At 40.3% G+C, this 27,642-nt stretch overlaps 1 long non-coding RNA gene and 1 pseudogene across 1 annotated transcript; both read right to left on the reverse strand.

The window, feature by feature from the left end:
* LOC138242338 (zinc finger protein 850-like) overlaps positions 1 to 27,642 on the reverse strand; it is a 1,462,105-nt pseudogene that overhangs the window by 770,870 nt on the left and 663,593 nt on the right.
* LOC138242382 (uncharacterized) lies at positions 9,988 to 10,752 on the reverse strand. The gene is made up of 3 exons (XR_011191536.1): positions 10,694 to 10,752; positions 10,290 to 10,376; positions 9,988 to 10,050 (listed from the first exon to the last, which is right to left on the reverse strand). It is a non-coding gene; the product is annotated as an uncharacterized lncRNA (long non-coding RNA).

The raw sequence follows: 27,642 nt of genomic DNA on the forward strand, positions 1-27,642 counted from the left end.
ATGCATTTTCCAGTGTTTAAAAATCATAAGAATGGTAACCACGGCGACAGGCGCCCCGTCACTGCGCGTGTCTAGGTGTCTCGCATTTGTCACAGAGAACGGTGTGACGTCACGGGCAGCAACTAATACTAATACCAGTGTCTTAATGTTAATATTAGTCAGAGTACAACTGGTAGTTTTAATGCTAGTGTTCATGTGAGTATTAATGATGATAGTGCTACTGATCGTTTTAGTTTTAATGTTTATATTCATGTTAATATTAATTATAATTATAGTGTTACTGTTAGAGTATTAACACTAGTAGTAATGTTAGTTTTAGTAATATCATTACTGTTATTATTAGTAGTTTGTGTCAGTGTTAGTGAAAGTCTTACTGTTGTAATATTAGTAGTATTTCTATTTGTGTTAGTCATCTTGTATCTGTAGATAAGTGTGTTTGTGGTATCTGTGTGTGAATGCATGCCTGTGAATGTGTTTGTATGGTGTGTGTCTGTGAATGTGTGGTGTCTGTCAGTATGTAGTTTTATATTTGTAAGTGTATGTGTGGGTATGTCTGTCAGTGTGTGTAGTGTCTATGTGTCTATGTGAGTATTAATGATGATAGCATTACTGATAGTTTTAGTATGAATGCATGTATTCATATTAATATTAGTGAGAGTGTATCTGGTAGTTTTACTAATAATATAAGTAAACATGTGAGAGATTGTGATGATAGATACTTTTAATTTTAGTTTTAATGCTAGTATTCATGTTAATATTAGTGATAATTATACTGTTAGTGTCAGAGTATCATCACCATGTTAGTTTTCATGACAGTATTACCGTAATTATAAGTATTATTAGTCTAGTAGTATTTTTTGTCAGTGTTAGTGTTAGTAACAATGATAGTGTAAGTTTTGGTGTTATTGTGTTACTGTGTTAGTGTTGCTGTTGTAATATTAGCACTATTGCATTAGTATTAGTTATAGTGCATCTGTACCTAAGAGTGTATGCGGTGTCTATGTGTGTATATAGTGTTTATTTGTGTGTCTGTGAATGTGTGTGAGTAAGTGTGTGGGTGTGTATCTGTGAGTGTGTGAGTGTCTGATTGGGTGTATAATGTGTGTTGTGTCTGTGAGTGTGTGTAGTGTCTGTGGGTGTAAATGTGTGTGAGTGTGTAGGTGTACAGATGCAGCCATTCAAAGTGACGCGCGATGACGCAAAATACCGCGGTACGTGATTGGTTGACTGACAGGGGCACTCGTGGTCCGTTGGTCGGTCATGGAAAGATTTACTAAAGAAGACGGGGGTTTGAATTTAATCCTTTCTGTAGGGGGTTTAGACTTCTAAGTCACAAGCTGGGGTTTATGGCAGAAAAGGGGGTTAACTGATAAGGATTGCAGATGCAAGCTAGGAACCCCCCTGGGTGTAATCTTAAACTGACCATTTGTCCAGAACATCGTAAACTGGCCAAATACCATGAACCCCCCTCTTTACCATCAGACCGAGTGACGTCAGAAACGGAGAAGAAAACACTATATAACCCAAAAGTTTGTACCAGTACGGGGAACAATACTTCGGTTTTGTTGTTTCTTGCGGGAAACAAGACTTCGGCTTTATTGTTCCTTGCATGCAATAAACTCATCTGTTTTACTTCATCTCGGGATCAAGAACCTTATTTCTTCTGTTACAACAGGGGGGAGAAATATGGCTTGCTATGAATCCTAACACTTTACAGGAGGTATTTTATTCATTATCGGCTCAGATATAGCTGTCAATAAATACATCATACATTTCAACTCCATCAATATCAGCAGTGTTATCGCTAAATGTAGTTCTTACATCCCCATTACAGTATTAAACAAAATATTGTAAGTATCAATTGCATGCTGCTGATAAAATATATTTTCGATGGAAGTTATAGTGTAGAGATGCAAGGAGTCACAGAGCAGTGAGTTGTACTATAGTTCAGACTTGAAATAGTGTATTGTACATGCAAGTTTACAATGCAACTGTATTGTTTTTACTCAGTTCAACTTTAAGCAAAATGATACTGCACGTGAATTCTCTCTCGGTTTCTTGAGAAATAGTATTACAGTATAATTCTCCTGTAAAATAGTAAATATTTAGTCTAAATTTATTCTTACGTTGTGTTAGACCATGACAAAAGTCTTATTTCATGGCTTTGGTTCTTCTTTGTCTAGGCTTCACCTAGTTTGATAAAGGGTTTAAGTTGCTGTATGCCTTCCTATGAATCCTGGGAGCTTCACTTTCATGTTGTTCTTTATAAACTCACCTGTCTCTTATCTTTACGATATAAAGTTTGTTCCAGCTATAGTAAATCTACCTCTAATTTTTAGTTGTTGTATAATTTCAATTCCAAAGGTCAGAAAAGTTTTATTTTTTTACTATCCCATGCATTGTATGCATATCATTGTGTTTTTGCAGTTCTTTCAACATAATAAGTAGTTTTTAGCTTTACATAATCATGTACTCAGAAATATTATATATATTGTATTCTAATAGTTCATTAACTAATGATTTTCTCATTTTTTCTTTTAAGTGATACTTTTACTTTTCCTTAATTTTGTATTCTAGGTATATGAAATATAATAGTATTTTCTTAGGGTTATCATAAAGCTGCACTTATTATCATTTGTAATAGTGTTTAAACTATTTACACTAATTCCTTCCTCTCAGTGAGAATATTATGATAAAGTGGTTGGCTTTTATTATTTTTATATATACAGATACATGCATTTAAAATGTACAGTACAACCCTGTACTGCGTGAAAGTATCTACAGATCACAGCGTTGTACCGCAGTAAGTGATTGGCTAGCCAAAATGACCGACAGGCAGCACTCGTGATGCATTGGTTGTTAGTGAAATGATTGTGTGAAACCAGTATAAAAATTTTAAGCATCAAAATCTTTCATTCCGTTACATACTGTGGTTATTTTTGAGAAGTTTTTACGTACTTCTGACTGTATTAAGTTTATATACTTCATAAAAAGTTTAACCTTTTCTATGAATAATTGCTCTCGTTATCACAGTTAAAAAACACATACTTTTTATAATTTGATTAATAGGGAATATAATCTGGAATCGTGTATCTAAATAAATTAATAACGATATAATTCTATTCATATAGCTCAAATTATTACAGTAGTAGACTTTCTTTGTAAACAGCTTCATCAATTTGACTCATTCATCCCCTTGGAAACCCCTCATTCAGTTATAGCTTAAACTATCAAGCGGTGTGGTGGTATAATGGCTTAGGCATCTAACTTGCACGCTGGAAGTTGGGGGATTGAACCCAGCTCTTGCCATGAGTTTTCTTTTAACAAATAAAAATTTATTTGAAAAACTACAAAAGTAAATATTATTGACACTATATTGAATTTGTTGGTATTTATAAATATCAAAACACATTCAAAGTTAACTGAGTTAAGTGATTAACCTTTCCTATGAAAACTTGCACTCGTTATCGATGGAATCGCTTATCTAAAGAAATTAATAATGATATTAATTTACTGTAATCCACATTCTTTGTAAACATGGTTTATTTTTAATTTGACTCAATCGCGCATGATTACTTTCAAAACATTTTAAAACTGTTCGTCTCAGCTGTGTTTTCGAGCAGCCCTTGACAATCCAAGTTCAATACCTGCTTACGGGACAAGTTTTTCTTCTAACAAATACTTAAAAAAATAAAATAGTAAGTATTATGTACACTATATTATCATATTTATATATATATTCATCATAACATATTCAATGTTAATTAATATTAATAATGAAATAAAAACGTGAATTATCAAACGGGAATACTGTCAACTGTTCAACCGATTTGATTCAAAACACTTTATTCAGTTGGGCAGTTTAACAGATGCCTCAAGCCTTAAAACAAAGTTGTATATATTGTAATTAGAATCGAGAATAACAAATTAAAAATACCACTGAAACTATATATGTGTCTGGTCATTATTAACAGTATTAATTTAATAATAATAATTTCAAGCTTCTTGTATCTTTTTCAGAGTCATTTTTTTCTTCAGTTTTCATAAGTTTCGCTTATTAAAATACTCGTGTAGGAGACACAATGTTTCAGATGTCGATAATTTTGTGAAAAAATGACAGAGCCTGCAACCTACAGTTTTAAAGATCGTGATTTGTGAAAAATTTCACAGCTTTAATTTAAACAATATCTAGTACCTGCTTGCAGTTTTAGAAATCCTAGTTTGAATAAAGCGGATTCCAGGTGCAAGTGATAACGCGAGAAGACATTATGGTATATTTTTTATGCATCACTTGAAGCATGCTGAAGTCTCTCAAAAACCTAAAAATGTAACATAATATTGTGTGGCACGATGGGCAACCGATTCTTTTAATTTTTAAGAAAATCAAAAATAGGAAACATTAAAGTGTATGTCTCAAATAGACATTGCATGGTTTTAAAACCCATAAATACTGGTTTAGGAAAAAAATACGAAAAAAAAAATATTTTGTGTGATCAGCTTACAATCTTTGTGCAAGCTGTACATTTTTTAAACTTTTTAATTAAACATTTTTTTAATTAAAGACTTGAATATTGTAAACGCAACACAAATTTCTTACAGATCCAGAACAATCACATTCTCCTGTTTTCCCGTGGTGTGAAATGAATTAGCAGGAGATTGAGAAAACGGTGCACCCACTGAGCTCAGAGAAAAGGAGGGTGCCGTAAGGACACCATTCTGCAGCCCAGTGTTTATGGCTCTGAGTGCGCCTGCCTTTAAAACTTAAAAATAGAATGTAAATAATTTAATTTAACTTGAAATATTTTATTATTAAACATAGCTTTCTCACCAGTTCGTTTTATTTTTTAAACGATCGTTAAACAAAACAGGGGCTTATTGTACTTTCTAATGACATTACACATGGAAAGATTATACATTTTAATCATTTTTAAGTAAAAAAATAAATTTTAGAAACATTTCATCTACACAAATATCACATACTATTTTATTTCTGATTGTTATGACAACAGATTACAATCTAATCTTTCCACGTGTGTGAAGTACAATAGGCTCTTGCTTTGATTAACGATGGTATGAAAAATAAATCTAAATGGTGAGAAAGCTATGCTTAAAGTTAATTCAGGAACTTAGAAGACAAAGACAATGATTGATGTTGTTTAATTTTAAAAACTAAATAATAAATGTAGACGCGATTGGTGCCATTTGCACTGCGAAAGCTCAGGCTGTGCTGCTTCTCCCCCCGTCTTTGATGGGGCGCAGTATTTTCACAGCCTCTGACTGGGGAAAAAAGACCAGCTGATGTGTCCTACATAACAGGAAGAGAAGAGAATGTGATTTTTTTTTCTGTATGAAAAGTGTGTTACGTTTATGAAATTCGAGTATTTTAAACATTTAATTAAAAAGTAAAAATCTTAAAGCTAACACAAAGGTTCAAAGTTGATCACGAAGATGAAAAATCACCCAATTTTGTTGCGCATAAAAAGTGGTTTTTAACTAAACCAGTTTTTTACAGATTTTAAAGTCATGCGATGTTAGGCAGGGACACGTCATTGTATCTTATTTTTTATTTAATTTAAAAAATAAATAAATCGTTTGGCCATCTGGTTGATAATTGGTTGATCCAATTACTGCCAATTGTAAAACAAAATAACCATTCCACTCTCCCTTGATTAACTTAAAGATTTCCATTAAGAAATGCTTAAAAACAAAACCATTATGTATAATAATTAATCCAAATTCACACGCAGGAGCCAATTTTGCCAGACACAACATCCCAGAGCAAATCAGGCACTTGGGCTGAGATCTCCTTTACCCAGCCAGCTGGTTTCCTGTTGAATGATGTGACAGACTGGGTTCAATCCCAGGTGGTTTACTATATAGTACAGTTAAATTTTGGGTTTAATTCCAAGTTTAATTGTTGGCTGATTACTGGCTGATGACATTTGGATGAAGACAAAATATAGATTTTCTTAATTCAGGTGTAAACCTGAAAAAGACACATCATGTTCACAATAAGCTATAGTGGACTATAGTAGTAGTAGACTATAATAATAGTGGACTATCTTTATGCATTCGGCTCTGATCGCGCCTAGGTGCGCCTAGGTACATTACTGTCATGATCGCAAACCCCTCCTCTGAAGGGCGCTCCAGCCCTTCCTTGTTTGCCTTATTCCCCACACCTGTCCCTTGTTCCAGCCCCTTTTTAGTTCCCCCTTATAAGCCAGACGCAGACGCCAATCTGGGCTCTGCATTGGTTCCTGTATCATGCGAGCCCGGGTCCTGGATGTGTCTGGCTCCGTCATAGTTTTAAGTTTCTGTTCCTGTTCCCCTTGCCGGTCCCGACCCGGTTCTGGTTTTTAATCTCCTGTCTTGGATGGATCTCCTGGCCATGGACTTTTGCCTTGTTTGTGGACTTCTCTTTGGACTCGTCCCCGGATTGTTTGCCTCGCTACACCTTCCCCGACCACCAGCACTCCATGGACACGCCCCCCTGTTTTTATTCCCGTATCCTGCATGACTTTTTCCCTGTGTTTCCTCACTCAACCCCGGATTGTGTCATCCGCATAGGGTCTGGAAAGAAAGCTTTCGTGACAATTACAGTGCTCATTACCACTACAATGACAATAGAAGTTATTTTTTAAAGAAACGAATATCAAAATGTTTCCAAAACGTCCACTTGTGATACTTTAGCTGCTTAGTTACACAATCCCATATTAATATAACTATCAAGTGATGTTAAATCACTACAACATGTATTTTTTTACAATAACAGCAAGTGGTGTTTTTACTACGAATTCTTAGAAAAGGATAAAACGTTATAACTTTTTATGAATTACAGAATATAAGCTTAATAATGTTAGAACAAGCATGTTAAAACCAGAACCCATGTTAGTTACCAAGTTAAAGACTTTGATGCATAAAATATTTATGCATAATTAAAATATTTATGATGAAGGTGGAAGGTTGTGTACTTTTGTCCACAAGAGCAATCTTTCTTTTATAAAATATACCTACTTTTTAATGTTTAATGATTGACATTCTGTAATACACAGTTTCAAATTATTAAAAATCTAAAGAGTATGCAATTTAAATTCTTAATTGTAAAAAGACTGTCCCTCAGCAGTGACTGGGATTCGAAACCAGGCGTTTTCTGGTGACAGCTCAAACGCTGTATATGAGATGTTAAGCTGTATATGATCTGTAGGTGCCATTGCTCCAGGTGAGGTGTGAACACACAACATCGCCATGACTCTGCTGTGCACACTGACTGATTGTGCCACTGGGGCTTCGCAAGTCGCAAGTCAGTCCAAAGACTTTGAACAAACAAATGGTGAAACAGGGTTTCGTCTGTGGATCAATCTCCACATGGGGAAAGGGGACAGTGAAACAGTAAGGAAAATACAAGAGAAGAAACTGAAAGAATTATAATCACTGCAAAATAGGAAGAGGTGGCTGGACATGTTAAACAGTTTGGCGGTTAATTTGTGACATTTTTGGTGACAATCAGCACACGGATTTCTCTTCATGTTCCTTAAGATGTGCAGTATATATTTTCATTGTAGATTGGTTACTTCAAAAGTCCAGTAAAGTGACAGTGGAGAGCTATCCGATACACATCTTAAAGAAGACTCCCTGTAAGTCGATTAAACATTTCATTTTCAAGTCAAATCCTTTACATGAAATAGACACCAACAATAGAAGGGGATGAGAAATGTCTTTTATCAAAATAAACCTGCTATTCACAGACCTCGGCCACAACATCTCCCAGGTACTTCTGCAGGATAAGGTCAAGCTCGGCTGCTGCCTGGCGGAAGCACTTGTCCACCTCGGATAAGTCACACCTGACCATTGTATTTTCGAAGTAGGATTTCAGCGCCTCTTTCACCTCCTCATAGTTGTCCTGCTTCATGATGCCTGTGCCCTGGGAGAACAAGAAAGGTGAATATTCATCATCATCCCTCAACAATTCTCCAAATTGCCTGACTGCAGACACCACCATGAGGAGGAGCTGGAGTGACATAACATCATCAGTAGGCAGTGAGTCAAGAGAGGGGGAGTCATCCCACTGTTATCCTTATCCATGATCAAGAGTCTCATGGATGCTTTACGCTGTCCCTAGTGGTGATCTGTAGACAGTGTGTCTTCCACGTCACCCACCTCCTGAGGCAATAATCTTGAATAAACAGAGGGCTGGAGGCCCAGCCCGGCTCCTGTCTCTCTCCCCTTGGGGACGGGAGATTTTCTCAGAACCATGTTGAGGTGAAATGGGAGTGGGATGACGCAGGTGTCTTGGAGAGGTGAGTCGCCCCAGCCCCTGCATACCTCAGTGTGATTCAAGCAAGGGGGAGGGGTTTAAGGGACTTACCAATCCCTCTGATTCAAAGTCAGGCAGGACTTCATTGTACAGCGCCAGGCAGTCCAGCTGGATAGATGATATCATGTTCTGAGCCCAGGTCCGCACCCGTATCTCCTCCTCCTGGAGCAGCCCCTCCAGCTCGACCTGCAGGCCCTCCCTGAGCCGCCACAGGGCCGCTGGGGTCAGGCCCGGGTGAGCGGGTGTACCAGGGGGTGGGTGAGGGGGGGTGTGAGGGGGCGAGCAATGGGGTATGGGGGCTGCCAAGGAGGAGGTCCATGCCCTGTCCTTCTGCAGATCCCTCTCCGGGCCCTTAGGGTAGTTCCACAGCTGGGTCTCGGTCTCCTGCCTGGTGATTGGCTGGCTGGCCTGAGGGGACAGGGGCACAGAGAGGGCATGAGGAGGACAGAGTGGAAACTGAGAGGGTCTTCTTTAGGAGGACCAAGCCCTGCCCCTGGTCTCCCAGCAATCACAGTCATCATCATTGCAGCTGAAACCAAACTTTCGATAGATGTCACAGACATATCAGGCTCACAGACTTGCAGCTCTCGGCTGCCTGGGGTGAGACACAGGGGGAGTCTGCTCCCTCTTCCTCTGACAGTCCTATCAGATGACAGCGGCAGACCCGATCCAACCCCACCTTTCCTTTCACACACAGCCACACACAGGCATGACTGTGTCACCATCATCAACACCTCCACCATTATAATCTCCACTATCTTCGTCACCATCATCTTCATCACATTTCTAATAAATGATCTCCACCATCTTCATCACCATATCCTTCTTCATCATGACAATCATCATGTCCACCATCGTCATCATCAACACCTTTCTTTACATAGAGGAGGGTGGGGGTGTGGAACAAGCTGTCTAGCCATGTTGCTAAAGCCAATACTCACGTTCCTGTGGGATCTGCCCTAGGTCTCGGTGTGACACCATTCTCTCTGCTCGGCCATTCCTCTCTCGACTTGAGCGAGTTTCTCCAGGCGGTGCTGGGGAGGAGAAAACAGAGTTACTGTACCAGCCAGTCACACAAACACACATCATCATCATGGGCCAAGATGACCCTACATGACAGTGGCCTGTCGTCCTCGATCCAGAAGCAGTGTCCAGCCCTCAGCTATCCAGCTTCATGATCCCCAACATCCCTGTCGAGACCTGTTGAGGGGCCAGTTCTGCTAGACCAGGGGTCTCAAGCCCAATCACAATCCCTGGAGAGCCAGGTGCATCTCCAGGTTTTCTTTCCAAACAGGGCTAGCCAATTAAACAATTAATCTAATTATTTTCATAAGAAGATGTGGAAATAATGTGTTTAATAATATATTTTGATGTCTCTCACTGTTGAAGACTCAAAATATTCAAGGCATAGTTGGATATTTAAGGTCTGGATAAAGGTACAGTATTAGAATATTTTTTGTTTAATTAAAAAATTAGATCAACTTTGTAACCAAGACCTCTGGGCAGGAAACCAGATGATGCACCAGACCCTCTAGGAATGGAGTTTGAGACATGCTCACCCTCTCTCACACACAACCTCACACACACTCACCCTCTCACTACTACTACTACTACTACTACTACTACTACTACTACTAATAATAATAATAATAATAATAATAATGCAGACTTGCTTTTCTTGGGGTCTTGGGTCTGGCTCCTGTTTTGGCTGAGTCTCCTGTTACCTCCTTCCTGATCTGGGGATGTCAGACACAGTTGTGTTACAGACATAGGCTGGACTAGACTCACAAGCACACACACCCACAGACACATACTCCCACACACTAACACACACGCAGATGCACACACTGTCAGGTAGAGTCTTTCTCTTCTTCAAGAGAGGACAATAGAGCACGGCTACTGTGATGAGCTTTAATTTCAGGAGGAGGAAGAAGAGGAAGAATTACAATATGAAGAAGATCAACAGTGGACTCACAGCTCTCTGGGTCCGGGGCCTGACTCTCAAACTTGTCTTAAGTCTCTGGTGGGTTTGGACATCTTCTCTGTTCACCTCTGTTGACATCTGTGGACAGGACAGTTCAGTTAGACAAACAAGTTCGACCAGACTTCACTCTCACAGTCAATCAATCAATCAATTTTTTCTTATATTTTGCCTTTTAATCCAGAACATCAAAGCACTTTACAAAACATACCTGAAAAATAGAGTATAAATGTGTAATACTGTAGTTCCTGGAGTTAGTGCTTGGATAATCCAACTACCACTGTTGTTACTTCTGCTGCTACTACTATGACCATGACTACAAATTCTAATACTAATTCTGATATTAATACTACTACTGCTGTCATTACTAGTTATAGTGATAAAAACAGAGCACTCACAGCTCTCTGGACGTTGGTCTGGAATCTAGAAAGTGGTTCCACTCTCAGGCGACTCTGGACCTCAACACCTGTTGATGGGTCACTTCTGTCAGACACACGAGTGGAGCCCAAGCCCACCTACACACACACTCACACACACTGACAGATATACACCCACACAATCACACACATTATCACACTGACAGACACCCACCCACACATATTCACACACTCACAGACACACATTCACACACTGACAGACACACACACATACACTACACACACTCACAGACACACATTCACAGACACACACATAGACTACAAATACTTATAGACACACACCAACACACACACACAGACAAAAACACACACACTCAGAACTACAAATACAGTATAACTAACACTAACACAAATGCCACTAACATTAAAACAGTAACTCTATCGCTAAGAATTACACTATCATTATCACTGACACAAACTACTACTGAACTACTAATACTAATAATAACAGTAATGCTATCACTAAAACATGACTACTAGTGTAAATACTCTAACAGTAACTCTATAATTATAACTAATATTAACATGAATACTGGCATCAAAACTATCAGAAGCGCAATCACCATTAATACTGACATGAACACTAGCATTATTAAAGCTACCGATTGTACTCTCATTAATATTAAATATGAATACACTCGCATTAGTATTAGTCCGTGACGTCAAACCACTCTTTGTGACGAAGGCGAGACACCTAGCTGGGCACAGTGATGTGGCACGTGTCGCCGTGGTTACCATACTTATAATTTGTAAACAGTGGAAAAATGCATTTAAACTGTTACCTACACAAATTTATCAACTTGGAATATAATTTTCAAGCTCTAGAATACAATTTCTAAACAATAATTTGAATAATCATTCTTTAATTTGGGATTGAACATTATGAACACTAAACACACTATGTTATTTGATCGATACAGGGTGTATTGACTCTTTTCTAGATATTTAAAGAATTTAAAGAAAGAAAATAATCAGTACTCACCAATCGGTGAAGTTAATTGATGATTCTAAGGTTTTTTAGTTGAATTAATTGGTTGTCGATAGATAAGTGATCAAGATCTCTCCTCAGTGAGCTCCGCGCTCCTCCTGCGGTCTCGCTCTCTGATCCCGGCGCTCTGGCTGGTGTCTGTGACGTCACAGCGCTCTTTCTGACAGAGCAGAGCGCGTCTCCGCTGGAGGAGACTCCTGTCCGGAGCCCGGGGGGCTTTTCTTACAGATATACTGTAACATCTCCAAAAGGAAAAACACCAGGCTGTGAAGAGAGGCGATTCATAACAGCTGGAGAAGGAGACCGACAAACCGAGGAATACAATTTATTAAACAAAAAAAAATAGTTTACTTCACAGACTAATGCGTTGTAAAGCATGCTCCGTTAGAGAAGAAGAGAAAGGGCACAAGTCCCTGTAATAAGCGCTTTTAAGGTTGAAGAGCATCTCCTGGTTTTATTTCCACTCGAGCTCTCAGTTCCTCAACCAGTTTGGTGATTTAATTAACTGTATAACTGTTATCAGACTCTGTTTAACTGTATATAAGACTCCGTGAGAGAGTGGCAATACTGCTGTTCATTAAATCAGTAAAAATAATAATAAGAGATAAACACATATTGCTCAATTTTCAGTAAACCACTTCTGACAGAGGGATGGAGGCTGACTTACAGTACAGACAATGAATCAGGGCAGTAATGCTGAAGGGCTGGAGGGCCTGGAAAGGGTTAATAGAAGCTTCTTGCTTCTGACCTGGAACAGAGCCCACAGCTGCCAGATGAGTGACCCCTGAGCCCTGTTCATGGAGAGGAGAACCAGGAGCTCTTCTCTGTCTCTAAGAGGCTGTGAGGAAGGAGAAAAGGGGGACATGTGACCTGAGTCCAGGCTGTTCTGTGTGATATTGTTCATGTAGCAGCACTGATTGTCTCAATGTGCTCTGGTTCTGGATTGTCAGGATAAAGAGAAGGATGGAGATGAGCTTCTGTGTGTTCAGTACGGAGGAGTTTGGTTAAAGTACTGAAGGACCCAGAGCTCTGTGTGTGAGTCTGAGCTGTGAATCTGACTGAGAGGAGATAAAGATTTTTTTATTATTCTGCCTCTGAGAAGTCTTTTCCTTTGCCGATCAATGTTACATCCCCTTCAGATACTCTGCACAAACTGTCAGAGTGAGAGAAGAGGAGAGAGAGATGGACAGATAAGAGCACACACAGCGAGAGAGACAGGAAAGGGGAGAGAGAAGAGAAGGAGCAGGAAGACAGTGCAGGTGTTCAACCACACTGTGAGCACAGGAGACAGGAGGCTTTTCTCAGCTGCTGAGGAGCTCAGTGCTCATGGCCACTCAGGCTCAGAGGCTCTGGCAGCAGTCAGGTCTGAGAGCGTCTCCTCATACTGACACTGGAGCTCTGAGAGTCAGCCTCCATTCTGACAGGAACAGCCCCTCCTGTTCAGCCCTGAGAGACACCATGAGAGAGCTGTGTGGGGAGAGGACCTGTCACCCTGTAGAGCTCTGAACACTGGACTCTCCTGTGTCTCCCTGTGCAGCACTAGAGCTCTGAACACTGGGCTCCCCTGTTTCTCCCTGTGCAGCACTGGAGCTCTGAACACTGGGCTCCCTGTGTGTCTCCCTGTACAGCTCAGCTCTCAGCTGCCTCATCACACTGACACCCACAGCCTCACAGTACAACCTGGCTTCCTGTGCTGGAAGAGCTCGGAGGAGCAAAAACCACAGACTCACTGCAGAGCCTGATCTGTAGCTCCAGTGAAGCTCTGCCTTAAATCACCGCTGTATTAACAAGGACTGAACTTTTTTTTTCATAATTTTGTTGCTTTTTCAAATTTGAAACTGACTCCTGCTCTGTGGCTCCTGATGCTGCAGCTATTATGGTGAAGCTGTAACACAAGAACTCTGCTATATTGAACAGGAGAGTTTAAATACAGCACAACTGCTAATACTACTAGTGCTACCACAACTGCTGCTGCCACTGCTACTACTGCTACTACTAATATTTTACTGCTGCTCCTACTGCTGCTCCTACTACCTATAATAATAAGGAAGAGGATGTGAGCTGTGCCCTCACACTGTTCAGACTGGTGGTGTATCAGTGTATCAGTATCAGTTCAGCTCCACTGTGCTGTTAGAGAGTCTCAGTCATGCAGTTGGCTCCACACAGAGAGACACTGGGGCCACAGCTGGAGGGTCTGGAACATCTGTGTGGATTGTAGCTGAACAGAGACAGACACAGGGTCTGAGGGACTCAACTGGAAGAGCTGCTGTCCACCAGGCTCAGTACATAAGGGACAATCACTGCTGGGCTTTTCTTTCTTTTTCATTTAAATTATTGATCACAGTCACAGGACAGCCAGTTCTTATTCAGTCCACCTTGTCTCCGTATTCCTGTGCTGACCTGAGTGACCTCACTGCCACCTTGAGCACAGGCTCTCCTCACACTGCCCTTGACCATGACCAGAAGACATTACTGTCTGGAGACACAACAACTCTGTGAGTCACTGCAGGACACCAGTCACTGGACACTGCCTGACACAAACAGCAAGACAGGACCATATTCAGGACACCAGTCACTGGACACTGCCTGACACAGACAGCAAGACACACAGGACCACATTCTGGACACCAGTCACTGGACACTTCCTGATACAGACAGCAAGACAGAACCACGTTCTAGACACTTCCTGATACAGACAGCAAGAATTACAGGACCATATATACATAATTGATTATCTTGATACTGATTTTCAATTATAATACTTGTCTAGAACTGCAAAGATTTTTTTTAGTTTAATATCTGATCTCTTCCTGCCCCTGGAGCACCTGCGGCCCTGCTGTCTGTATCTGTATCTGTGTTTCCTCCAGTGAGACACAGAGCTGCTCCTGTCTCTCCTCTCCTCCGCGCTGCTGGGAGTGTCTTCAGGGAGAGGAAACAGTGATGTGTCTCTGATATATATGGAGAAGACTGAAAGGGCCCTGTGTGATTGGCGTCCCGCCTGTGTGAGAGGTTCCTGCTGTCAGTCTGAAAAGGCAGTGCTGTGTGTGATTGGCGGGGTGGGGGGCTGTGTTGTTACTGGGGGTCTGGGGTGCGGAGCAGCAGCTCAGTTGCCCTGTGGGCTCAGGGGTGAAGACAGGGGTCTCAGCTGCGTTCTGTCCTGATGACAATGGAGAGCTGCCTGTCCATCTTCTCTCTCGCTGTCCTGGTGCTGCACAGCTCAGCCAGTAAGTGACCAGTCTTCTCCTGTCCAGACAGACAGACAACAACTGGAATTAAATTAATTAGATTTTTTATGTAAATAGAGCAATAAGTGGGTTGAACAATTTTTGAATTTTTATTTAACATTCAGCTTTGTGGGTATTCATCAAAAATATTATAACCGTATTTTATCTTGTTCTGTAAGTAAGGAAATAGAATTAGTTGTGTCTAAATATAATTAGTTGCTTTTAATTTTTATTGGATTTTCTAAAAATATTCTTAAGATTTCTAAACATTATAAAATAATAATGTTATAGATGGATAGAGCAGAAGCTGGCCATTATCACCCTCTATTGATAATTTGTGAAAACATGGAGTGTATAAAATCTTTAAAAAGTTATTTAACTTACTCGTTACTGTAATAATAAACTTTATATATAAGTGACAATTTGAGTGATATGCTGTGACATGTGAAAAAGTCTTCCTTTACTCGAAAACAAAAAAAGTGTGAGCAATAAAAATGTTTCTAGAATAATATCATATTATACAGGATGATTCAGAAATACCCTGGGTTGTTTATTGTTTTATTGTGTTCAATTCTGACTCCTCTGTATTGTCTTATTACAGACTGGTGCATTAATAGAGATACACGCGTTTTTAAATAGTGAATTATTATTGAGACTGATATTAAATTATTACAGACTGATGTATTAATAGATATACAGTAAATGTGTTGTCACCACCAACCAAAGTGTTTATGCTAGAGAATTAAGACTGGAGTTTTAATGCTGCCATTATATCTTTGGTGTATTCAGACAGTCCAAGTTTCTATCGTTAAGCTGTGTGATATTCAGTTGCTGTGAAAACAAGTAGTTCCTCTAGGTGTTATAAGAATATGTGTTCCAATATGATAGGAAGTTATGAATGTGAATTCTTCATTTTAAAGACATACAATTACATTTTGAAAATGTAAAACATTTTCAGTCATAGGACAATTAGCTCTTGTATTTTTATAGTGTGAAAATAAAATTTGTATACTGTATGTATAACCTGGTTCATAAAGACCAGGTTTGCTTGTTTTCACATTGAAAAGCACAGGCTGATAAAAGTAACATTCATTATTGGTTTATAAGCTATAAAATGAAAAATATTAACAAAATTTTGGAAATTCTTAGTATTGTAGGTGTATTATTATTAACTGGGGTCTCATCAGAAACTGAGGTTTAACATTAATAATTTAACAGCTACAAGACATTGTGGCATTACTGGAGGAATTAAAAAATGGTAGTTGTGTTTTGTGTTTATATAGGTTTTGTCTATTATTTAACAGCTAAATAATTTAATTTTTGTTTTTAGGGTAGTTAACTAATGATAGGGTTTTTTTGTAAATTGTGAAGTTTTAATAAGAATGCTTTATTGTTTTTGACTACATTAGACATCTGAATTTTTTATCAAATGCAATTATATAAGTATGAGTAATACAAATTAAATATTTAATTACATGTTATCATACAAATGCAATATTTAAAAATTAATTCGTAATCACAGGACTCAAGTTTAGATTTTTGAGCAGTTGCTCAGGACAACATCACAACAAATGTATCTGTGCCTATATGTTAAACCTGTTCAATTCAATTAAATTCAACTGTATTGTCATTACACAGGTGCATAGTATAATGAAAAGTGTTTCTCATTAGTCACTCAGGTGCATTATATAAATAGGACAGAAGATAAGACAATAGACAGTAACACAATAGCAAAAACAGTAACATGTAATAACATAACATAAATAACATGTAATCAAGTAATCAAAACTTTTACTGTTTTACTGGGCTGTCTGGTATTTTTGAAAAATGTTGTTTTCTCTGTTTAATTTAAAACTCAGCTTTATGGATATTCATTAAAATTATAATTGATTTTATTCTGGTGCTATAAATAAGGAAAAATAATAAACATTTTGCAGTATTAACAAGAATTTCACCTCGACAATTAATCATAATATTAATTCAGCTTATATGTTTTTTAAACTATTTTCTATTAATGCTGTATTAATAGTTTTATATGCAGTTATACACTATTACACACAACACAGACTAAGGATAATGTTTTTTAAGTACTAACATATAATTATTATAACTATTAATATTGTAGATATTTAGCAAACTTATCAAAAACGTTGTACAACTTGACAACCTCTTATCTATTACCATAATAATAAAATACAAAATGTGCTAGGACTTGTGGAAATTTCCCATTTGCAAACAAAAAGGAATACAAATGTTTAACAATAATACAACGTCTTCAAAATATTTACCAGGGGTTGTTTATTTCATTGTGCTCAATTCTGCCCTCTCTAACAGGTATAATAACAGACTAGTGTATTAACGGAGATCAGTGTGTTTTTAAACACTGTTGTATTGATCGGACTGATATTTTATTTTACACACTGATGAATTAATATGTTTTATTAAAGTAATTAACTGATGTGTTATTAAACACTGGAGTATTTCTAGACTAATATTTTAACTGAGATAAGTGTGTTATTAAATACTAGAGTATTATTGAGACTCCAGTATTATTACTATTGACACATTTTGTATTTACTGTATTATTAAAGTAACATTAATAATAATAACATTATGACATTATGGAAATGTTATTAAAAATACAGTATTTTGAGAGAAGGTGACAATTTTAGTGCAAAGAACTATTACAGACAGGTGATCAGAGATAAAAGTATATTTAAAGCACGTTTCCGATTAACAAATAATATTAGTAACTATTGCAGGTGAATGTGCCAATACAAACAAGAGTACTGAAGGTAAATGTATTAAAATATTTTTGATCCATGGTTATTTTTGAGAATGATTACAGTAGTTTTAGATACTATGGTAATTATATTACAGAAGGATCTAACATTGTAGCATGATTGAGGACAAGACATATAGTTGTGTTTATTTGTTATAACAGTCACATTCAGGTGGTAGGTATTTGTATTGCAGTGTGTTGTAGTTTTCTGACCTGAATCCATACTGGGTGCTTTTAGACAACAATGTCCAGTTTCAGTAACAACACAGGAGTCCTGAGGCAAATCTTGTAGTTTTTTCAACTTTAAACAAAAGTTTGGTATCTGTTCAGACTGGAGTTTTATTTGAGAAATGTGTCTGTTCTGTAGGAAGAAATGTGTATTTGACCCGGAAGTCCTTCATTTTGAAGAGATAAAGGTTTAATTCTTGTTCCATGTTTATTCTGTATTTGACTGATACTTCACAGCTAAAGGAATTGTTGTTTGTAAGTCTTAGGTAACTAATGATAGGGATAATTTTTCTTACATTATGGAATTAAAAAAAAGATGAATAAAAACAACCTGTGCACTGTGATTCTAGAATATATTATTAAGTGCAACTATAATTCAATCTGTGAATTATGTACTAAGATCTTGAGAGGTAAAAGCTTAAACACATTGTTCACATATTTATCATGTAAGCCTAGCAAAAAAAATATATGAATAAAAAGTAGTATTTAAATGAATTGTAGCATATAGTGTGTAATGGAAAAAAATATTTCACACTCCAAACTGAAGGTGATTGAAAATTTAATCAAAAAGAACAAATCTAGTTACTGTAAATGTGCCCTGGACAGTAAGTACAGACTGGGCTGGGACTGACTCACGTCAACAGCAACATTCCTTCGAGCGCTCACCCTGTCATTCAGACTGGTTCAGGACGTCTTTCAATTAAACCTTCAGTCTTTCATTCAGGCTCCCAGTCACACTAATCACCTCTCTAATTGAAACTGTTCAGAACACTGAATCTCCATCATTAGAGCCAAACCTTGTGAACCTAGCGATCACATTCCTCTCATAGTCAAGTTTATCACTCGGTTATTTTAATTTCTCACTACTCCTGCTCTTCGATCCTGAAATATTTTCTGTGTTTTAGTTCTTTCCTTTTCTTCGCTGACTCTCCAGCCTTTCTTTTCTTTATTTCAGCTGGGAGACGGGTGTCCCTCTTTATTTTTTCTTTCTGCTCATCTTTTTCATTCAGCCCAGCAGCCTGCATTCGATCTGTTACTCCCTGATCATTCAAACTCTGAAAGAGCTCAAAGTCCTGCGCCTGGGTTTCAATTATATCTCCTGCTGCAGATTTTCCATCTTTCTGCAGCATCGCACTTCACATATTTCAGCACAAGTTGTGAAGCATCCATGTATTAAGAAAATATTTGTATTGATTCTGTTTTGGATTTTATAACTTAATTTCAAAGTAGACCATTAAAAAGACTTATTAGTGTTTAAATCAGTGTCTGATACAGACATGTGGTCAGTGTGCACTGCTAAGTACATGTGGGGCCTGAGACCCAGATACACCACATACACCAAACCAGGTTTCAGTGATTCAGCCTTCTGACACCACAGCCACTGTCCACTGTACTGACCACAGCTTCCAGAAACCCAGGAGCACAGTCATTACAGCCACTGTCCACTGTACTGACCACAGCTTCCAGAAACACAGGAAGACCATCATTACAGCCACTGACCACTGTACTAACCACAGCCCCCAGAAACCCAGGAGCACAGTCATTACAGCCACTGTGCACTTTACTGACCACAGCTTCCAGAAACCCAGGAGCACAGTCATTACAGCCACTGACCACTTTACTGACCACAGCTTCTAGAAATTCAGGAAGACCATTATTACAGCCACTGACCACTGTACTGACCACAGCCCCCAGACACCCAGGAACATCGTCATTACAACCACTGTCCACTCTAACCACAGCTTCTAGAAACTGAGGAACATAGTCATTACAGCCACTGACCACTTTACTGACCACAGCTTCTAGAAATTCAGGAAGACCGTTATTACAGCCACTGACCACTATACTGACCGCAGCTCCCAGAAACACAGGAACACCGTCATTACAGCCACTGTCCACTGTACTAACCACAGCTTTTAGAAACACATGAGCACAGTCTTTACAGCCACTGTCCACTGTAGTAACCATAGCAGAACAGCCCTCTGCAGTCACACAGTGATATGGACAGAGAGATATATAACAGGATCTGGACACAGGTGTGTGGAGGGAGAGGTAAGAAGACTGCTGGTGGACTTCCTGTCACTCCACTGTCTCTTGTTCCCCATGGGAGAGACTAGCAATCCAATCAAACAGGTAAAACAAAATAAAAATTCCAGGTGTATTTCTAAAACTTCTTAGTATAAAAATATCCTGTAGACATGGTGATAAGTGTTGTTTCTCTCTCTCTGCAGGCAGTGCTGATGTGAGGCTGGTGAATGGTGCCAGTCCCTGTGAGGGCACAGTGGAGGTGTATCATGGTGGAGAGTGGGGGACAGTACGTCACTATGGTTGGGATCTCAATGATGCTACAGTGGTGTGCAGACAGCTGGGCTGTGGATCTGCTGTATCAGCACAAAAGAGCGCTCACTTCGGACCAGGGTCTGGATCAGTCCTGCTGAGCTGGGTAGAGTGCAGCGGGTCTGAGTCTGCGCTGAGGGACTGTGGAAAAGATGGAGTGAAGCAGTATAGCATTCCTCATGCCTATGATGCTGGAGTGAGGTGTTCAGGTAAGAGACAGAGACTCTCTCCAGTCTCCAGCTTGAGGACAATGAAAACTCCTCCACTGATCTAGAGTCCATCACCATGATCAATTAAATTAAAATTAAATTAATTAAAATCTAGTATTGATAATATGATGATAATAATAATAATTCAAAGCAATATACGTTATAAACATAATATATTTAATTTGATTGGTGTGTCTTGTTTCTGTGTTTCCTCTGTGTTTATGCAGTCTCACTGAGCCTGTAGCTCATCCTCTGTCTCCAGGCACTTCAGTGTTGTTCAGTTTAAACAGGCAGGCTGTGCTCAGTGAGTCTGTATCTACTTCACTGCGCCTTTACTGTTTTAGCACTGGTGAAGTGACAATCTACTGTGGTTCCACGGTGCTGTTGGGTGAAATGTCTTTTCATTTTCAGGTGTTTTAATGATATTTTGGTGTCAGTGTCAGTGGATCTGGTCAGTTTCAGGTGTGTTTAAATGGTATGTTGGTGTCAGTGTCAGTGGATCTGGTCAGTCTCAAGTGTGTTTTAATGTTATTTTGGTGTCAGTGTCAGTGGATCTGGTCAGTCTCAGGTGTGTTAAAATGGTATGTTGGTGTCAGTGTCAGTGGATATGGTCAGTTTCAGGTGTGTTTTAATGGTATGTTGGTGTCAGTGTCAGTGGATCTGGTCAGTCTCAGGTGTGTTTTAATGGTATGTTGGTGTCAGTGTCAGTGGATCTGGTCAGTCTCAGGTGTGTTTAAATGGTATGTTGGTGTCAGTGTCAGTGGATCTGGTCAGTCTCAGGTGTGTTTTAATGGTATGTTGGTGTCAGTGTCAGTGGATCTGGTCAGTCTCAGGTGTGTTTAAATGGTATGTTGGTGTCAGTGTCAGTGGATCTGGTCAGTCTCAGCTGTGTTTTAATGGTATGTTGGTGTCAGTGTCAGTGGATCTGGTCAGTCTCAGGTGTGTTTTAATGGTATGTTGGTGTCAGTGTCAGTGGATCTGGTCAGTCTCAGGTGTGTTTAAATGGTATTTTGGTGTCAGTGTCAGTGGATCTGGTCAGTTTCAGGTGTGTTTTAATGGTATTTTGGTGTCAGTGTCAGTGGATCTGGACAGTCTCAGGTGCGTTTTAATGGTATGTCGGTGTCAGTGTCAGTGGATCTGGTCAGTCTCAGGTGCGTTTTAATGGTATGTTGGTGTCAGTGTCAGTGGATCTGGTCAGTCTCAGGTGTGTTTAAATGGTATGTTGGTGTCAGTGTCAGTGGATCTGGTCAGTCTCAGGTGTGTTTAAATGGTATTTTGGTGTCAGTGTCAGTGGATCTGGTCAGTCTCAGGTGTGTTTAAATGGTATGTTGGTGTCAGTGTCAGTGGATCTGGTCAGTCTCAGGTGTGTTTTAATGGTATGTTGGTGTCAGTGTCAGTGGATCTGGACAGTCTCAGGTGTGTTTTAATGGTATGTTGGTGTCAGTGTCAGTGGATCTGGTCAGTCTCAGGTGTGTTTAAATGGTATTTTGGTGTCAGTGTCAGTGGATCTGGTCAGTTTCAGGTGTGTTTTAATGGTATGTTGGTGTCAGTGTCAGTGGATCTGGTCAGTCTCAGGTGTGTTTTAATGGTATGTTGGTGTCAGTGTCAGTGGATCTGGTCAGTCTCAGGTGTGTTTAAATGGTATGTTGGTGTCAGTGTCAGTGGATCTGGTCAGTCTCAGGTGTGTTTTAATGGTATGTTGGTGTCAGTGTCAGTGGATCTGGTCAGTCTCAGGTGTGTTTTAATGGTATGTTGGTGTCAGTGTCAGTGGATCTGGTCAGTCTCAGGTGTGTTTAAATGGTATGTTGGTGTCAGTGTCAGTGGATCTGGTCAGTCTCAGGTGTGTTTTAATGGTATGTTGGTGTCAGTGTCAGTGGATCTGGTCAGTCTCAGGTGTGTTTTAATGGTATGTTGGTGTCAGTGTCAGTGGATCTGGTCAGTCTGAGGTGTGTTTTAATGGTATGTTGGTGTCAGTGTCAGTGGATCTGGTCAGTCTCAGGTGTGTTTTAATGGTATGTTGGTGTCAGTGTCAGTGGATCTGGTCAGTCTCAGGTGTGTTTTAATGGTATGTTGGTGTCAGTGTCAGTGGATCTGGACAGTCTCAGGTGTGTTTTAATGGTATGTTGGTGTCAGTGTCAGTGGATCTGGTCAGTCTCAGGTGTGTTTTAATGGTATGTTGGTGTCAGTGTCAGTGGATCTGGTCAGTCTCAGGTGTGTTTAAATGGTATTTTGGTGTCAGTGTCAGTGGATCTGGTCAGTTTCAGGTGTGTTTTAATGGTATGTTGGTGTCAGTGTCAGTGGATCTGGTCAGTCTCAGGTGTGTTTTAATGGTATGTTGGTGTCAGTGTCAGTGGATCTGGTCAGTCTCAGGTGTGTTTAAATGGTATGTTGGTGTCAGTGTCAGTGGATCTGGTCAGTCTCAGGTGTGTTTTAATGGTATGTTGGTGTCAGTGTCAGTGGATCTGGTCAGTCTCAGGTGTGTTTTAATGGTCTTGTGGGGCTCAGTGCTGTAGTGGAGTTCAGCTGCACTACCAGCTGTCCAAAGGGCTGATCCTTGGTGGTGGAGTGACTGTCGGTCTGATTCTGATGAGCCCAGAATTTAAGAATTCAAGAAACCAATGCAGCTTTGGATATAAATCGAGAAGAAACAGTTCTGTTGGCTCATTTATGTAAATTAATGATTTCAGGTTTGATATTTCAGACTAGACCTCTAACATCTAAACTGCTCTGCCATATTTTGACTTCTTTAAGGCACTGGTGGTCATGTATTTTCTTGTGATGCACTGTAGCCTGTTACGATCCCTGCCTCCCGGCAACGGAGGAGGCAGAAGAAGGCGTAGCCTTACTTCATCAGTCTACCTATCAGTTTACTTATTCACCACTACACCCCCCGTCTCATCCTATACTTAAACACCTGTCTGTTCCTACCTCCTGGCTCAGTATTGGTTTTCCTTTCGAGCTTCCTAGTTGCACTACTCCTTCTTCTGCTTTGTGTCTTTCTTGGTTTGCGGATTACGATTTTTCCCCCTTTGACGACGGTTTTTCGGATCACGGCTTGGCTTCGGTACTCACTCTCTGTTTTGAATCTCTGGCTTCCCCTGGACTCCCGGATTGCTCTATTGTCTACGGTTTCGGATCACGGTTTGGCTTCGCTAACTCGTTCCCTGTTTGGATCTCTGGCTTCCCCTGGACTCTCGGCTCGTTTCTTCGACTACGGCTTTCTTCGGATCACGGCTAGGCTTTATCAGCTCCTCCAAGTGAGCTCATTCACTGGTTTCGGTTTCTCTTACCGAATCCCTAACATAGCCAGGAGCTGACTGCTAGACCCAGCTGTGTGTACGTGGAGCTGAACTCCATGAGAGTGTGTCATTCTCTGAGATCTGCTTTCATGTGGAGAAGCATAACCCTGGATGTGTCCAGAGCGTCTGTCAGTGCCCAGGTCAGACAGTCCTGCTCCAGCAGTGCCAGGCTGTGACAGTCCTGGTCTTGTCCAGAGTGTGTGTCAGTGCCCAGGTCAGACAGTCCTGCTCCAGCAGTGCCAGGCTGTGACAGTCCTGGTCTTGTCCAGAGCGTCTGTCAGTGCCCAGGTCAGACAGTCCTGCTCCAGCAATGCCAGGCTGTGACAGTCCTGGTCTTGTCCAGAGTGTCTGTCAGTGCCCAGGTCAGACAGTCCTGCCCCAGTAGTGCCAGGTTGTGACAGTCCTGTTCACAGTTTTTGTCAGGGGGCAGGTCAGGCAGTCCAGCTGCAGCAGTAGCTGGACTGGGTGTGATACGCTTGGTTTTCTATAACCTCTGCACCACTTTGGACGTGACGTCTAAAACAACTTTATTTTTTATATGTAAGTGTTCATTTCTGCTTTATATTGAAGGACATTGTTTAGTTCCCAGGTTTTCTCCAGGTTTATCAGGAAGGTTTGGGGTAGAATTTGTTTTTCATCTTGGTTCAGGGTCTCAGATATCTGCAGGTCAATCACAACCAAATTCCCACTTTGAAGCCCAGAGTTCTAGGATGTCAGCTCCTATGACACAGTGGGGTGTCCAGAGGGTCTGGTCATTTTACTTATTTTTCATTGATTTCTCAGTGTTTCTATGACAGTGACTTGATCTGCAGTGAATGTGTGCCTGATAATTTACAGATTAATTTTTGGCTGAGCAATTTTCCAAAATTCCAAAACAGTGTATAATTTTAGTATTCTTTAGAATTCCTCACAATTTTGTTCAAATAATGAATACTCACTCTCTATTCCTGCTCTCTCTTCCTATCTTTTCTTATATTCAAGCATATCAAGTGGTCAGGGACAGTGATCTCTGTTATTGTTCTGATATTCCAGCTCATTGAGGGGTCAGAAAGGTCAGGGACAGTGATCTCTGTTATTGTTCTGATATTCCAGCTCATCGAGGGGTCAGAGTGGTTGGAGGCAGTGATCTCTGCTCTGGGAGACTGGAAGTGCAGCACGGAGAGACCTGGGGCTCAGTGTGTGACTCTGACTTTGACTGGCAGGATGCAGAAGTTGTCTGTCGAGAGATGGACTGTGGGGTTCCCTCACAGGTGATGAAGGGGGCTCATTTTGGGAAGGGGGAAGGACAGGTCTGGACAGAGGAGCTCCAGTGCCAGGGAAGTGAATCGCACCTGTTCTTCTGTCCAAAGTCCTCCACAAAGACACAGAGCTGCACCCATGAGAACGATGTGGGACTGGAGTGTTTTGGTAAGAGGAGGATAATTTATTTCATTTTGTCTTTAATGGAGCTCAAAACTGAAGTTTAAAAGAGAAACTGATGATTGCTACAATAACTGTGTCAGCACTGGGGATTGGTGTTTAACCATGAAGATTCACTACACCAATCTTCTTATTAACAGTAAATTAATTAAACTTTAAATTGCCACCTTTGCTGATGAATAAAGCATTCAAATTCAATTGGAATTCAACACGTTCAGGTACTTGTAGGACAGTATTGGTTTGTGTAAGTGTGAAGAGTGTGTGTAAGTACTGCACAATTCCTAACTATAATCCCTGTCCTGTGTGCAGGATACACAGGGTTCAGGCTGGTGAATGGCTCGGACTCCTGCTCTGGCCGAGTGGAGTTGCAGTACGACAGTAAATGGGGGACAGTGTGTGACCAGTACTGGGACCCGAGAGATGCCAGTGTTCTCTGCCAGCAGCTGGGCTGTGGGGAGGCTGTAGCAGCACCAGGACAGGCCTGGTTTGGACAGGGCAGTGGACCAGTATGGGCTGATGTGTTTGAGTGCCGGGGCAATGAAAGCCATCTCTCACACTGCACTGTCTCTTCATGGGGGAGAGCAGGGTGCTCTCATGGACAGGACGCAGGGGTCATCTGCTCTGGTGAGAACCAACACACATTTACATCTTGAATATTAAACATTGTAATTATGATGAAGCAATGATTGGCAGACATGAGATAGTTTTGCATGCCTTTATTACGTGCAAAATGAGAGACAATCTTGACACACTTTAGATGTTTTATGTGCAATCACCTTGAGTCAGTCGGTTGTCTCCTAACTCATGAATTAACTTCTTACACTTATATAGCACTTTTCTGGACACTCATCTGAAAGTACTTTACAGGTAGTGGTGACTCCCTTCCACTTCCACCAATGTGCAGCCCCACTTGGATGATGTGACGGCAGCTAGAGTGCGCCAGTTCACTCACCATACAAAAGCTCTCAGTGGAGAGGAGAACAATGCATAGATGGGGATTATTCTGAGGCCATGATTGGCCAGGGAGGGAAATTTGGCCAGGACACCAGGGTGACACCTCTAAGAAACACCCTGGGATATTTAAAGACCCCAGAGAGTCAGGACCTCAGTTTTATATCTCATCCGAACGACGGCACCGTTTTACAGTATAGTGTCCCCATTGCTATACTGGCACATAAGAACCCATACAGGCCGAAGGGTGTGCATCCCCTGCTGGCACCTCTAACACCTCTTCCAGCAGCAAGCTTAGTTTTTCCCAGGAGGTCTCCCATCCAGGTATTGACCAGGCTCACACCTGCTAGCTGTAATGGGTTACCAGTTGTGAGTTGCAGGGCGATATATCTGCTGGTTGAAGGGAAATCCTTCAAATTATTAATTTGTATTTTTGAATTAAATGAAATTTGGAAGGGGTTATAAAACAAATGTTTAAAACCATTCACACATGGTTGACTGGTCTTATTCGCTGGCTTCACCCAGACTTTTCATGAGTAAAATACATTGATTGGAGTAACTAGCTGTATCCATTTTTCCTTCAGTTGACCCATGATGTTCAAATATGCAGGACTTTCATTGAAAACGAGTCTGTGATGATGGGTAACACACAGTTTTCCATGAAGGTAGTTGTTACGACCCCAAGTCTAGGGGTAAAGGGGTGTAGCATTTAGGATAATTCTTTTGGAAGCAGGTGGGTTTAGTGAGGGACTAGGAAGCGTGATAACAAGGGTAAGGAACTAGAGTGGTGCCAAAGGAAAGAAAATAACAAACAAAGTGGAGCTGGCTAGGACAGTGAGGGAAAGCTAACCTAACTATAAAAGAAAACCCGAAACACACGATCTTCGGCGTCTTCAACACCCTAGCTAACCTGCACTGACTAACCAAAACCATACAGGACAAATGGCACTCACCCGTACTAAACTAGTGTACTAATACAAAATGAACTAAGTGTGTAAAGTGTACCCAACAACCTAAACTAACCTTATGTACAAAGTTCACACAAAAACACAAGTGAACCAGGAATACAAATAAGGGAAAACAAGAGTAATCAACAGGAGCAGGGTACAAAAGAACACAAAAGTTGAACATGTAACACTGGGGCAAGGTAATGGCAAAACAAGGATGAACACACAAACAAACCAAAGTACAAAGAAACTAACATAAAACCAACAAAACAACAAAGCCGAAGCTATACGAAAATACACACACACACAAAGCAAAACAAACCAACAAACGAAACCGAAGCAATAACCAGAAGCGAAACGAAACGAACCGATAATCAAAACCAAACGGGACCGAAGTCAAACGAAAGGCCTTTTCTTCCTGAAAGCCTCCATGTTACATAGTGAATAAAATGAGTTCTGATTGGCTGAGAGCTAATTCATCATCACGACATCATACGGACATTGTGGTGTAATGGTGGGCCAATGG

The sequence above is a fragment of the Lepisosteus oculatus genome, chromosome 14, assembly GCF_040954835.1.
Source record: "Lepisosteus oculatus isolate fLepOcu1 chromosome 14, fLepOcu1.hap2, whole genome shotgun sequence".
NCBI lineage: Eukaryota > Metazoa > Chordata > Actinopteri > Semionotiformes > Lepisosteidae > Lepisosteus > Lepisosteus oculatus.